Below are 11340 nucleotides of genomic sequence, written 5' to 3'. Positions count from 1 at the left end.
TCATATATGGATAGTATATATATAATTTATAAGTATAATATAATAAACTTGATATATATATCCATATATTTTGACTCATATAATTAGTGGTATATGGTCTCTATATAATTGATTATATATGAAAGAATTTATATGATTAAATATATGGTTCGCGGTATATTGGAATTATATTTTCCAGTATATTAAAACTTATATTTTTCGCAATATATTGAAAATTTTATTTTTTAATATACTTTTTCAATTTCTACACAATTCCACAAAAAAAAGTCAAATTTATTATTTTTTCTCCTTCTTTTCATTGACCTTATATTTACTGGCAATAACCTAAGAAAAGTAAAAAAAGTGTCATATATTTTACAATATATTGGAAACCATATATTTTGCAATATATTGGAAAACATATATAAAAAATATAAAAAATACTATATATTAATTAATATACTACTTTCAATATAATATATCAATATAAAAAAGATATATTAAAATATATATGTAAAACATACATAAAAAGTCATATATTGATAAATATATTGATAATATATTCTAGCAATATATTTTTTTTCAATATATTATCATATATTAATACGGCAAAAATATAAATATTATTTTATATATTGTACAATATATCACATTATAATATTCATATATTCTATCATATATGTTTTCACATATAAAGTTTTTTCATGCGGGTTTAGTCATCCTCATTGCGTTTTGGTCAGGAATTCCAAAGATACACTGAACTTACGCCCAACCGAAAACTCCTAATAACAACCAAATTTGGATAAGTGTTGGTATACTGAGTTTAAACGTTCCTCATAAGGACCAGAAAACGTTCAAATTAGACTTGCCGTATTTCGTCCCGAATCAGTATTTCGGTATGCCGCACTGGAATTCCAGTCGGGATATATATAGGATAGTTACTAGGGTGATCCAAAAAATAACAAACTTTTTTTTTTTTCTTCCAAACAGGTTCAAAAGTTTCATTTAGATAAAAAAAGACGCCTGTGAAAATTAGAACTCTTAATATTAACATTAAGAGGTTCCTCATCGCACTTTTCTATTTCCCATAAGAATAACATGGGAAAAATTTTTTTTACGTCTTCTGATTTTTATAAGTAGCTAACGATGCGTCATAGGAATAAATGACAGGCATATTTTTGTAGGGAATTGAATGCTCTACAAAAAAAGATTCCTATCATTTTTTGAGGAATCTATTTGTTCAAAAGTTATTTGAGGTTGAAGTCGAATTCATATTAAATTTTGAGATTTTCTACTTTTCCGGTGAAACTATCAGACTTATTACAAAATATCATCAGACCTTTTTTGTAGACAATTTTATTCCCTAAAAGTTATTTCTAATAAAGTTTTTTTGAATTCCGCATTGCGTTCTAGTTATTTTTATTTTAATGTCAAGCTCTTAAAATCGATCAGAAGACTAGTTTTTTATGAGCATCACATTAAAATAAAAATAACTAGAAAACAATGCGGAATTCGAAAAAACTTTATTCGAAATAACTTTTAGGGAATAAAATTGTCTACAAAAAAGGTCCAATAGTATTTTGTAATAAGTCTGATAGTTTCGCCGGAAAAGTAGAAAATATAAAAATTTAATATGAATTCGTCTTCAACCTCAAATAACTTTTAAACAAATAGATTCCTCAAAAAATGATAGGAATCTTTTTTTGTAGAGCATTCAATTCCCTACAAAAATATGCCTGCCAATTATTCCTATGACGCATCGTTAGCTACTTATAAAAATCAGAAGACGTAAAAAAAATTTTTCCCATGTTATTCTTATGGGAAATAGAAAAGTGCGATGAGGAACCTCTTAATGTTAATATTAAGAGCTCTAATTTTCACAGGCGTCTTTTTTTATCTAAATGAAACTTTTGAACCTGTTTGGAAGAAAAAAAAAAAAGTTTGTTATTTTTTGGATCACCCTAATAGTTACCATTGCTACCTACCAGTCAGGAATTCCAATGATAGGCCTAAGTCCAGCCTTACCACAGAGTGTCCTAGTTTCATCTAACTTTGGCATACCAAACTTCGGCAATCCTTAGGTTACCATTGCTACCTACCAGTCAGGAATTCCAATAGTATGCCGTACTTCGGCAATGCCACAGAGTTTCGTGATCACAATCGAATCTGGAATTTTTTCGGCATGCCAATGTTTTTTTTGCCGCATGAAAATCTAATAAGATACGAATCAGGCTTGCCTGAGTTAGGCAAGCCTAGTTCGGGCCAAACTGATTTTTCGCCAAGCCTCACCAAAATTTCTAGTCGGGATATATAATCCTGCATAGATTTTTTTGATAAGTTAACTTTGTATTCCACCTGAATCTAACCCTACCTGACCGCGAATGATTGTAAGCTTCCTATATGTAAGATTTCATAGGAAACCTTATAAGGTCTTGCACGTTTTCAAAGATTAATGTAAGAATTTTACAAGAATAAAACATCGATCTTGTAAGATCTTGTAAGAGACAAATATGATGATTTAAGATTCTTGTACGTTTCTTCCTGAGTAGAATTAAAACTCATAGGTGGCCGGCCCGTAGCTAACAGATTTGAGTCATACCTCATCACTGCCTAATAGAATTGGCCAGCCATAACCTCAATATGTAACGCCTGCTAGCTAGTATAACGCTGAGCTAGTCATATCAATTCATCAATCTCATGGGTGTTTTAGAAATCTATAAAAGTCTTATCTCTGCTCTGAGCATCTGTGCATTTCTCAACCTTACACGGAGAAAAATGAAGGTGAATATTCCAAGAAATTTTATATGAAAATCCATAAATTTTTATTATGCTAGCGGACTAAACTTGAAACCGTATGATATTCCAATATTTTAAGTTATGCGTGTTGTTACTAATTGTATTGAAGCATAATAAAATTTCGATTCGGCCGACAAAAATTTCTTTCTTGAACATAATACATTTCGTATTGAGCATAATAAAAATTATTAAGTATTTTATAGTTATAATAACTGACACGACAAAAATTGAGTCGCTAGGATGCAATATTCACCGTCTTATGATAACAAAATGTACCACTAGCATAATAAAAATTGTTTTAATTATTTTGCTTATACGATCAAAATTATTTAAAAAATTATTGAAAAAAATGATAATTTTCATTTTTGTTCTTTTACTCTTTAAATTAACTTTTATAAAAATTATATTACTAATCTAAAAAATGTATATAGACTCTTTGTAGAATTTATGATACTAACATAATAAATTTAACGAGACTTTTCTTTACTTTGTAAATTCAATATTGCATGAATCTTGAAATTAGTTTTTGAAATATATTGTCAACTAATTACCAATACCAATGCTGCTAAAAAAATATAAAATTAATATAACATAAAAAATACAGTGTTTTGTGTTGATATTCTTATATGTTTCTATCAATTATCTTTAATAGTCTTATATGTATATACAAAAACGTATAGTATAAATATTAAATGAAATTGATAGAAACATATGAGAATATCAACACAAAACACTGTATTTTTTATTTTATATTAATTTTATATTTTTTTAGCAGCATTGGTATTGGTAGTTAGTTGACAATATATTTCAAAAATTAATTTTACGATTCGTACAATATTGAATTTACAGAGCAAAGAAAAGTCTCGTTAAAATTATTATATTATTATTATAAATTTTACAAAAAGTCTTATAACTACTCATCTAACTTAATGAACATTTATAAGGATGATATAAAATAAATAAAAATACATCTAATTTTCCATAAAATTAAAATCCATGCGGTTTACATTTATTACACACAATAATACATCAAATAGTTTTTTATTTAGCATAATAATATTAAAATCAATAAGAATAAAGATTTTCACAATCACACAACCCTATAAAACTCAACTGAATAATTGACACTTGCTAAATAAAATGGATGCTTCTTGAATGAATTCCCGCGGAGTACTGATCAGAAAAATAACAAAATAAATCCGAACATTCAGAACAAAAGATTATTTTGTTTAAACACCGTTGTAAAAATTACTCAAAGACAAACAAAAATTATTGTCAAAAAATTATAAATAACTGTATTTCAATGAAATTTTATTAAATGGGTGTAAAGACTGTTATTAATTTTTTAAACTTTAATGATTTTCTATAAGTGTTGTTCCTCAACTGAGTAAATATCAGTTTAAATTTCACAAATTTTATTATGCTGGCACGAGAAATTTTGCATTACTGATAAAGTAGAATTTCTACTGATCATATAATGAAACTTATCAACTGACAAAACTAAAAGTTTTGAAATTTTAAGAATTTTTATTATGCTAGCTTTAGAATTTTCAATTGAATCAATGTTCGAGAATTTATACCCAGTAAATAATAACAAAAATTGGAGTAAATATAAATATCATGACAAAATCTGTAAATTTTGTTATTCTATTGTGGCAATTATTATTTTTAGTTCTTATTAATTCTTGTGTGATCAAAAATTATAAAATTTATATAATATAAAACAAAAAAACCTTTTTTTCATAGAAAAAATTTTACACGGGAGTTTAAAATGTAACGAATTTATTTCGAATTTAATACTGTTTGAAATAATTATTTTTATGCTGAATATAATTTTTGATACAAAATTATAAAAAATTTACAAATCCATAATTTAAAAACTATAATATATAAGACATAATAATTTTTATTTACATTTTAATTAATAGCAAACTCTTATCAAAACTTTTCTCTCAATTTATAAAATTTCAAGATTTATTTTGATACTACCTTCATAGCATAACTTATTTTATATTTGTTGGTTATTAAAAATCAAAGAGTTCAAAAATCATTAGGCTGCTCTATAATTTTTTTTGCGTACCTATTACTTTCTACTAATTTTTCATAAAAATTATCATAATTTATGATTTTCTAAACAGATCTAGTAGAAATCGAAAATCAGACAGTATTTTTTCGTTTATATTGAGCTTCATTCCTCTCCGTGTATTTACTGAGAGTAATCAATTATAAAAGTTGAAAAACGTGATAATTAGGTGCGATCCCTTGTAATACATGGATCGTTATCTTAAGTAATTACACGGAAAAAAATGTATGGTACTTATTACCATACTCTTATTACAGTATTGCAGCAAGTACCATAAGTATGGCGTTATTCACCATACTGTATAGTACAGAAAATTTTGTGTAGCTTACATGTCTGTATAGCAGAATTGACCAGATAAGTATGGGCTTGAGGCCCATACTACATTGAAGAAACGGCAATGCCACTAGGGCATTCCGCAATAGATCTTTGTGCGGTAGTCAATACACTATCGGATTACTACCAATACCGCATAGATGTAGCTGCAGTACTTCGTCGATAAATAGATAAAAATATATTCATGTAAACAAGTGATCACAGGTTATATTAGGAAATAATTCTTATTTGAAAAAATTTATACTTTGATTTTTAATTAATTTTTTTAATTTAAAAAAAAAATGTTCCCTCATACCTGAAACGTTAAATTTACTATAAAAAAAAGGGCATGTTAAAATATAAAAAATATTTATTCTTCATATAAAAGAAAATTCATATAAAAAATACATACCAAATATAGTTATGAATATATAAAAAAAACGTATATAAAAAATACATTTTTTATATAAATTTTATATATTTTTTTTTTTAAGTTGTTGGTTACAGTAAAAATATAATTTTTATATATATTTTTTATATTTCCATAATTGTATTTTTTATATATTTGAAATATATTGTTTATATATTTTTTTTATATTTTTATATATGTATTTTTTTATATATTCTAAGATATATTTTTCACACATTCAAAATACATTTAAAACATATAAAAAATATATGAAAATCAGCTAAAGGTTAACAATTTAAAATATGTTTTTTATACATCTTTTATATATATTTGTATATTTTTTATGTATTTTTAATACATTTTTTTTATATGAAAAATATATTTTTGTAATATTTTAACATATATTTTTTTTATAAATTTTTTTCATGGGAGTATAACCTATTTTTTGAATCAAATAAACTTTGGTAATACTACAATATTAGCATAAGTAATTTGACAATATTGAATAGGGTTATCTGCCAGAAGCATTGTGGATACCGCCAAGCAGTATGGGCTCGACGGCCATACTGACATAGGCTCATCCGCCATGACTATCGTGAATGTTACCATTCCCGTGATGGTCAAATCATCTATACTCACAATTTTTAAACGAATGAAAAAATCTTTGCTACCATACAGTATGGTAGAATCGACCATACAACATAGTGGTACCGCGAAAAATTTCTTTCCGTGTAATATGTCGCAATAATCATTAACGCAAGTGACTGAATGCACAATAATTACTGGAGTGAAAAATCTGTGGACTCGTAAATAAAGATGGACTCAATATGTCATTTCGACCAAATGATTAAATGTCAATAGATTTTTAGCAATAAATCATTTGAGTACAATGACCGCCTGATCAAACATCTTGTTTTCGTGACGAATTCCCTGATTGAACTGGATATATAAACCCGAAATTTTTATGCTAGTGACACTTAGTACCAAGCTGAGATCCTCAGTATATCGATTTCACTCTCACGTAAGTAATTATTTATTTACTTCCTGCTAGTAGCTTTTAAATTAAATAGATTGAACACAATCGATCGGAACTTGATCAAACGCTAATGTAAAATATTCCTTGAACTTATGCCTCTATTTTGAGCCCTCTCGTCCTTGAATCCTATTTTCCTAGAAGTAATGAATTTTTCAAGTTCCCGCCTCCTAAACAAAGAATTGAATTCCCCAAAAATCTCCCATCATCTATACAGATCAATATAGATCGATATCTCGAAAACTATTGATCGGAACTCTGTCAACCAAAAATAGAAATTATTCCTTAAAGGTCCCCCCTGTATTTAAGCCCGATTCCGTTCCTTAATCTCAATCAGTTTCCAAGTTATAGATTTTCTAAAGTAATAAATACTATTAATAACTTTTGATTTCAGTTAATTATCTATCATTTCGCAACAATGAACTTCAAATGGATGTTCCTGGTTTTATTATTTTCACTGCTGTCAATTATTACGAATAACCAAGTTATGGCCATAGTAAGTCTCAATATATTTTTTAACTTTGTTTATTATCCTAGTGAATTTGTAATTATTTATCTATTGTTTAGGACGATTTTCTTTTTTTTTTATTATTTAAAGTCGCCCTAACTGCTAGAGTCATCAGCGACTAATTAACTGTTGGGAGTGGAACAGGGGGACAGTGGGATATTTTTGATTTCGGGATTGGGACAAACTCAGGGCAAATAGACCTCACGTTTTTGTGGAAAATTCATATTTGCACTCACTGAGGTTCGAACCCAGTACACGGAAAGAAAATTACACTAAAATTAACGATGTTAACATCGTACACGGAAAGAAAATTATGGCAGCGGTTCCATTAATTTTGTGAAATTTTTTCCTATACCATCATAGGAATTACGACCATAAATTATGGGAGCGGTTCCTATAATTATAGGAATGATTCCCATAATTATAGGAATAGTTCCTATAATTATGGGAATGATACCCATAACACTATAGGAATGATTCCTATAATTATAGGAATGGTTCCTATAATTTATAGGAACCATTCCCATAAATTATAGGAACCATTCCCATAATATTATGGGAATGGTTCCTATAATATTATAGGAATAGTTCCTATACCAATATGGGAACCATTCCCATAATAGTATAGAAATTATTCCCATACCATTATGGGAATGGTTCCCATAATCATATGGGAATAGTTCCCATAATATTATAAGAACCATTCCCATAATGGTATGGGAACCATTCCCATATCATTATGGGAACCATTCCCATATCATTATGAGAATAGTTCCCATAATATTATAGGAATAGTTCCTATACCAATATGGGAACCATTCCCATAATAGTATGGGAATGATTTCCATACCATTATGGGAATGGTTCCCATAATAGTATGGGAATGATTTCCATACCATTATGGGAATGGTTCCCATAATGATATGGGAATGGTTCCCATAATATTATAAGAACCATTCCCATATCATTATGGGAACCATTCCCATATCATTATGGGAACCATTCCCATATCATTATGGGAACCATTCCCATATCATTATGGGAACCATTCCCATATCGTTATGGGAACCATTCCCATATCATTATGGGAACCATTCCCATATTATTATGGGAACTATTCTCATACTATTATGGAAATGGTTCCCAAGATATATGGGAACCATCCCTATAGTAGTATAGGTACTATTCCCATACCATTATGGGAACCATTACCATATTGCATAGCAAAACTTCCCATAATTTTCTTTCCGTGTAATCGTGGGCTATACTTTCATTAGCGTCAATGTTAAAATGTCTTATTTTGAAATTTACTATGGAGGTTACATTTTTTACTATTTAACATCGTAACTCTAACAAAGACTTTCAGGATCAAAAATTATTTCAAAGCTTACAATTTTAAAGGTATGGCCCACCACTAAAATACTCAATGGGACAAATTACGATGTTAACATCGTAAATTTTAGTGGAATTTTCATTTTGCGTACCTGGCCGATCGAACTTTTCCGAACGATTTAGAGTCATACGCCTCAGACCACCCGGCTAAGAGCCCGATCAAACCAGAATATTGAAAACATACCTTCATTTAAAATAAACTTGTCATTTTTTTTTTACTTTAGGCAGGCGTTGACGTGCCACCAGCAGTAGTAAGTTGAAAAATATTTTATTCTATCCACTCAGATCTTATTTATTTATCTCTGTAAATTCATCAGTTATTAAGTTTTGAGAAATGGAAAATGATTTTATGATAGGGGAGGGTGGGGCAGAGCAGCCCCCCTAAGCCAATTATTATTTTTTGTGGCTTTCAATCATAAGATCACTTTACTTTTGTCCTATTTCGAACAAATTTATGGACATTTTGCCAAAATTCTGAAAAAAAAATTTTTTTTTTGTGGGGCAAAGCGGTCCCCCTTCAGAAAGTGATAAAAAAATTTTTTTTTTTGTTTTTTTTTTTTTAAATTGTTTTTATCATTAAGAATGTATTTCTTTCTCTTGACAACTATTTTTGGTTTTATATTACTCGAAAAAAATTTTTTAAAGTGTAATAAATCGTTCACTCTCGATTAACTTAATTACTAATTGTTATTTAATAAAAAAAAAATCAATTCTATAATTTTACTTTATTTCAAAAATTTATCAACTAAAAAAAAAAATTTAATTTTTATAAATTTTTAGTGACCAAATTTGCCTCTTACATAAAGAAACGGCCGAAAAATATGAAAAAATAATTTTTTCGGAAGTTTCGGCTGGTCCATTTTGCCCCAGGTGTTATGCGTAGGGCTAGAAATGTGGAATTATAATAATTTTTTTTTAATTTGACGATAAAAATATGAAAAAATTACTTTTTCAAAATTTTGGGCTTGTCCATTTTGCCCCAAATGTCATGCGTAGGGGTAAAAATACGCAAACATATCGGATTTATAGTAATTAGTCGAAAAAAAAAAAATTTTTTTTTTGATCAAAATTTCAGGGGGGCCGCTCTGCCCCACCCTCCCCTATATTAAAAAAATTAATAAAAGTTCCATAATCAAGTTTCTTATCTAGAAAATTTTGAACTTTATTTTCATTTATTTTTGTCACAGTCAACCATGATCCCGCCCCTCTCAAAGTAGCCAACTAACACCGGAAACCTAAGAGGAAATCCTGAATTGGTTATGAAACACAATACTAGAAGAAAAATAATGAAAAAATTGTCAATTGTAATCCGCATTGGTATAAACAATAAATATATTCGATGACCATAAGATTTAATGGATTTTTCATTTCTTCCGTTTTATTTATTTTTATAATTTATTTAAGACTTGAATTTAATAACTTTAGAAATCCTTTGACTAGAATACATATAGATTTAAGAAATGGGTGGGATTCAAGTAATCGATAGTTTTTGAGATATCGATTTATGTAGTCATCCTGCCCACTAATTCGTGTGAGAAAATTTTTTAAATGCATCATGTAAGAGGTTCTGTAATAAAATGTAAACCTATTTAATAGAATATTTTTATGATCCTAAAAGAAATCATGTAAGATCCTTACAGGAATCCTACACGGAAATAAAATTACATGGATCGGCTTCGCCTCGGCCAGCAAACATGTGATCTGAGGCTTTCTTGTTTACTGCCTAGATAACTTTTTTTATTAGAGTCGAAAAATGTTAATAGTTAGTTCCTATGAATTTTTTTTTTAACAATTCCTGAGCAGTAGCAAGATGATATAAAAACCAAATTTCCCAAAAAGTTCTTATAAGAGTCAAAAAATTTTCATAATTGGTTCTACACGAAAAGAAAATTATGGAAACGGTTCCCATAATTTTATAAAATTTTTTCCTATGCCAACATAGGAACTATGACCATAAATTATGGTAGCAGTTCCTATAATTATAGGAATGTTTCCCATAACTATAGGAACAGTTCCTATAATTATGGGAATGCTACCTATAACATTATAGGAATGGTTCCTATAATTTATATGAATGGTTCCTATAGTAGTATGGGAATTATTCCCATATTATTATGGTAATGGTTCCCATAATGTTATGGTAATGGTTCCCATATTATTATGGTAATGGTTCCCATGATGCTATTGAAATAGTTCCTACAATTTTATATGAATAGTTCCCATACAATTATGGGAATGGTTCCCATAATGCTATTGAAATAGTTCCTACAATATTATAGGAATAGTTCCCATACAATTATGGGAATGGTTCCCATAATGATATAGGAATAGTTCCCATAATATTATAGGAATGGGTCCCATATTAGTATAGAAACTATTCCCATACCATTATAAATATGGTTCCGATAATGGTATGGAATTATTCCCATACTATTATGGGAACTATTCCCATATATTAGGGAACCATTCTTATAACAGTATAGGTACCATTCCTATACCCTTATGGGAACTATTCCCATAATGCATAGCAAAAGTTCCCATAATTTTCTTTCTATGTAAAAACTTTTTCCTGAACAAGTAGCAAGATAATGCAAAACCCTAAAGTTCCCAAAAAGTTCTAATAAGAGTAAAAAAATGTTCATAATTGGTTCTACACGAAAAGAAAATTATGGAAACGGTTCCTATAATTCTATAAAATTGTTTCCTATGCGAACATAGGAACTATGACCATAAATTATGGTAGCAGTTCCTATAATTATAGGAATGTTTCCCATAACTATAGGAACAGTTCCTATATTTATGGGAATGATACCCATAACACTATAGGA

The 11340-nt window shown here is 28.4% G+C and overlaps 1 long non-coding RNA gene across 1 annotated transcript; it reads left to right on the top strand.

Annotated features, from left to right (window-relative positions):
* The first annotated feature begins 6542 nt into the window (after positions 1–6542).
* On the top strand, positions 6543–9861 carry LOC130677460 (uncharacterized). The gene is made up of 4 exons (XR_008991604.1): positions 6543–6600; positions 7007–7108; positions 8737–8763; positions 9700–9861. It is a non-coding gene; the product is annotated as an uncharacterized LOC130677460 (long non-coding RNA).
* The last annotated feature ends 1479 nt before the right edge of the window (positions 9862–11340 follow it).

Source organism: Microplitis mediator, chromosome 11 (assembly GCF_029852145.1).
Source record: "Microplitis mediator isolate UGA2020A chromosome 11, iyMicMedi2.1, whole genome shotgun sequence".
Taxonomy (NCBI): domain Eukaryota; kingdom Metazoa; phylum Arthropoda; class Insecta; order Hymenoptera; family Braconidae; genus Microplitis; species Microplitis mediator.
This window is presented reverse-complemented; position numbering and strand designations above follow the sequence as displayed.